Genomic DNA, 4,816 nt, shown 5'->3' on the forward strand with positions numbered 1-4,816 from the left:
CCTGCTTATGCAGGGGGTCGGACTCGATGATCTATTGAGGTCCCTTCCGACCCTAACATCTATGAATCTATGAACCCGGCAAGTTTCCCCAAATGTAGGGAACTCAACTGCACAGTTTTGTGGTAATGGAGGCCTGCTTCTCGACTTCTCCCTGGCTCGCTCCTTGGCCTTTTGGCTACGAGCAAGCGAGACCAGGGGGTATCTGAACCCTAAGGCCTCCGGACCAGGGGCTTGCACACAGGATGCCTACCTTGGATTTGGGGAACAGCCGAAGTCCCAGACCGATAGATGGGTCTGGGAAGGAGGATACTTGCCTGATGGTGGAGCCACACAAACTTGAACGATTCAGCTCTGCTCTATCAAGTTTTAGAACTTGATTCTTGGGCTTTGCCCAAATGAATTTGGAACTGATCTGGCCCTTGAAATTAAATGTATGAAAAAACTAGTTTATACTAGATGCAAGTAGGTGCCAAAGTGCTGCTCAAAAGTGTGCTTATGAAACACCTGTGCTTAAACTTGTAGCAGTTTTTTAAAAAAAAGGTACATGCATCAATTCTGGATGATTTAAGTCTATAGGTACTATATGCAAATTGCTACAGGCATGTTTATTTCAAGGTTATTGTTTTAAAATGTGCCTCTCACTTCCATGTGCTCAGGGAGAGCAGGATCTGACAGTAAGGAGAGAGGGAAGGGGCTTCCAGGAGAAAAAGTTGGGTGGAAGCAGAGAGCAAAGAACTACCTGACTCCCCAGATTTATTTTCCCTGCTCTAGCTAGTACGGAGGGCTACAGCAAACCTTCAATAATTAGATTCAAGGCAAACCTGCAATCATTAGATTCTATACCTAAAAATTATAACAAATTAATACATTTTCCATATATAGAATCTAATTATTGGGTGTCATCTTATGATTAGGGTCATCTTCTATTCAGGTAAATATGGATAATCGATAAAGCTATTGCTGGCCTAATTTTATAGACATAAACTGGGGCTGGATGGGGCACTATACTCTTGACTGAGACTTAGAGGACCCCTTTCCTTGTGCAGGACCCTGACAGTTGAAATCAGTGGAGACCATTTAACTGGAAATTAGACCTGTGCGAAGCGGCTAGTATTCACTTCAGATTCGGATTCGGCTGATTCATAGTTTCATAGCTGGTAGGATCGGAAGGGACCTGAGCAGATCATCAAGTCCGACCCCCTGCCATGGGCAGGAAAGGATGCTGGGGTCAAACGACCCCGGCTAGGTGATTATTTGGCCTCCGTTTGAAGACCCCCAGGGTAGGAGCGAGCAACACTTCCCTTGGAAGTTGGTTCCAGATCCTAGCCGCCCTGACTGTGAAGTAGTACCTCCTGATATCTAGTCTGAACCTATTCTCAGTCAACTTATGGCCGTTATTCCTAGTTACTCCTGGTAGTGCTCTGGGGAAGAGGTTCTCTCCTGTCCGCCGCTGGTCTCCCTTGGTAAGTTTATAGACGGCCACCAGATCCCCTCTCAGCCTTCTCTTGTGGAGGCTGAAAAGGTTCAGGTCCCGTAGCCTCTCCTTGTAGGGCCTGCCCTGCTGTCCCCTGACCATGCGAGCAGCCCTCCTCTGTACCCTCTCAATGTTGTCCACATCCCTCCTGAAGTGCGGCGCCCAGAACTGGATGCAGTACTGCAACTGCGGCCTGACCAATGTCACATAGAAGAGGAGGATCTCCTCCTTGGACCTGCTCGTGATGCATCTGTGGATGCATGACAAGGTGCGGTTAGCCTTACTGACCGTGTCCTCACATTGGCAGCCCATGTTCATCTTGGAATCAATAATGACTCCAAGATCCTATTCTGCCTCTCAGGTGGCGGGAAGTACCTTTTGCTGATAAGTGACCAAAGTACAAATTTGCTTGTTGACATGTTTTAGTAGTTTGTTTTGTAAATACATCTGCATCCTCTTAAAATTCAGAAGATAATCTCATGGCCTGCCAGAAGAAGGCAGGCATAGACACACTTTCCATACTCCAGCAGAATTTAATCTATTTCTGTTTCTTCCCAGGACAGAAGGTTGGTTTGCCACTTGAAACAGCTTGTAACCAATTTAATCCCTCAGAAGTATTATACAAGTGGCAAAAACAAAGATAATCAGCTACCCCTTCCAGCCAATGTACTTAGTTTGCAAGTACCTGGTAAAGGTGTCTGCATTCAAAATGGTGAGAGAGAGATTCACTAAGGCCAAATACAACATAAAAGGACCTTAACAAACACAAAGATCGCTCCGGCTTTCTGCTACACTTAGAAGGTCATGTCCTCATCTGTTGTAAAATACTGTCGTTTCACTGCCATCTGGGACAGAGGATTCTTTGTGAAGAGCATCCCTACTTGGGTTTTAGTTTTAGAGAGTAGTACAACTCAGTGATGAATTTTTATCAGTTCTCCTTGCTTTGGAGCATATCAGAAGAGTTGGGGCTGTTCTTTGAAAATTCACTGTGCTCCCCACCCAATGCTGACCAATGCTCTCCCCACAACATACTCAGTCTTATGGTGATTTAAAGCCTTTGTCATGTGCAGACTTTTGTATTTGAGAAGAATGACTCAGTAGAATAATTTACATAAGCGTGATCAAGGTGCAAACGTGACATCTGGGTAGACACAGGCATTTTTAGGACATTTTTTCTGTTCCTAAAGTATAGAATAAATATTCAAAATTATACAGCCGTGCTCATATGAAGTGAGAAAGTTCCTTGTATTCCCCGGTGCATGCTATATTTTAGCACATTTATCAGTGTACATGGCTATACCACATGTGTAATGCACATGGCAACTTTGCCTGATCCTGGTTAAACTGAAGTTTAACGGAGTCTTTTCCACTGAGCTGAGTGGGAGCATGATTTAGTCTGAAATTCATCACACTGATGAGATTCCAGGAAACAGAAATCTGGCAATATCTAAGAACAGCTTGGCTTAAAAAACAGTATCTTTCATTTCAAACAGAAAATCAGGTGATTATACTGTGGCATGCTTAGTGTACCTCAAGTGTAATCTGTACTGTGCCCTTGCTAACTGACTCACTGCACCATAAAGGTATGATATTTTGTGCCAGGAACTTGGTCCAAAACCCAATTAAGATGATTCATAGATTCATAGACATTAGGGCTGGAAGGGACCTCAGAAGATCATCAAGTCCAGCCCCCTGCCCAAAGGGCAGGAAGTCAGCTGGGGTCATAGGATCCCAGCAAGATAGACATCCAAATGTCTCTTGAAGGTGATCAAAGTAGATGCTTGAACCACCTCCAGCGCCAGTCTATTGCAAACCTTGGGGGCTCGAACAGTAAAGTTCTTCCTTATGTCCAGCCTGAAACCGTCGTGGAGGAGTTTGTGACCGTTCGATCTTGTCATCCCTTGGGGCGCTCTGGTGAACAGACGTTCCCCCAGATCCTGATGCACACCCCTGATAAACTTATAGGTGGCCACCAGGTCCCCCCTGAGCCTGCGCTTTTCCAGGCTGAAGAGTCCCATAGCTCTCAGCCTCTCATCGTAAGGTCTGTTTTTCTGACCTCTGATCATACATTTGGCTCTCCTCTGGACTCTCTCAAGCTTCTCCACATCCTTGATGAGAGACTTTAAAGAGCAGGATTCTGCTGGAATATCAGAGGGCTCTGCATGCTTGGCTGTAAACGCTGAGTGCTTCAGTCCTTTTTTTCCTTCAAAGCTATAATAACTAACGTAAAGACAAAATCCCCCACAGAAAATGTGGCACTAGTATGATGCATACTAAACAGTTGCTTTTAGTTGTATGCCATCCCTTGTCTCTCGATTGCTAATTTAACTCTAACTTCTCAAGGCAAAGACTTTGTTGCTATATTTTAAAGGGTTTAGTGCACTGTTGGCATTTTATGTAACTATAAACAATATACAGTTCATTCTAGCTTTGAGGGTAGCATCATTTTCCCATGTTCAATGTAAAAAATATTGCTAGAATTGACAGTATTTCTCAAAACAGAAAGTTCAGGCACATTCAGTATAATAATAATAATCATAATTTCAAGCAGAATGATGTCTAAATTAGCTTAGATAAAGAAGTGCTGCCATTTAAGATAAACCTCTCTTGATTGATTGTAAGGTGCCCATCTTTCTCATCTAAATTTAATGGCAGACCATATGTTTTAAGGGTAGGGACAGAAATGACACGAACTGGTATAAGTGATCAGAAACCAGTTCAAATCTGCAACACAACTCAAGTTCAGTGCACATAAACCACTTTCAAAATGGCTGAAACCAGTTTAAGATAAACCTGGATGGATGTGGTATCAGAGTAAACTGATTTAGGTTAAATTGGATTATTGAACTTCTGTCCCAGATCCCCCCCAGATTCAAGTTAACTCACGGTCCCCCAGCATCCCAGTATGCTTTGTACCTCCCCTGCAGCCCCCCAGGGTGGGCAGGCTAGCCTTGGCCCAAGATGTTTTTTCCAGCCAAGCAGGGAGGCATGTTCCACTGCCCCCTGACTTCTGGCCTGGGCCACTGCAGGCATGTGGCTGCATTTCTGGAATCAAAAGTGAATGTTAGCACTGTGCGAAGTGGCTAGTATTTGCTTTGGATTTGGCCAATTCGGGGGACAGTGATTCGATTTGGTGATTTGAATCACTGTCTAGAATCAATTAATCCAAATCTGATTCAGAGATTTGGCTGCTGCTGAATCTCTGAATCAGCCAGGTGCATTCCCCCCAGCCTGGCAATGGCTGACCCGCCCGCCCCAGCTCCCAGCTCTTTGGAAAAAAAAAGCCCCAGTTCACCAGGTGCTGCCAGGCGGGGGGGGGGGGGGGGGGCCCCCCCCCCCCCC

The sequence above is a fragment of the Alligator sinensis genome, unplaced genomic scaffold, assembly GCF_000455745.1.
Source record: "Alligator sinensis unplaced genomic scaffold, ASM45574v1 scaffold970_1, whole genome shotgun sequence".
NCBI lineage: Eukaryota > Metazoa > Chordata > Crocodylia > Alligatoridae > Alligator > Alligator sinensis.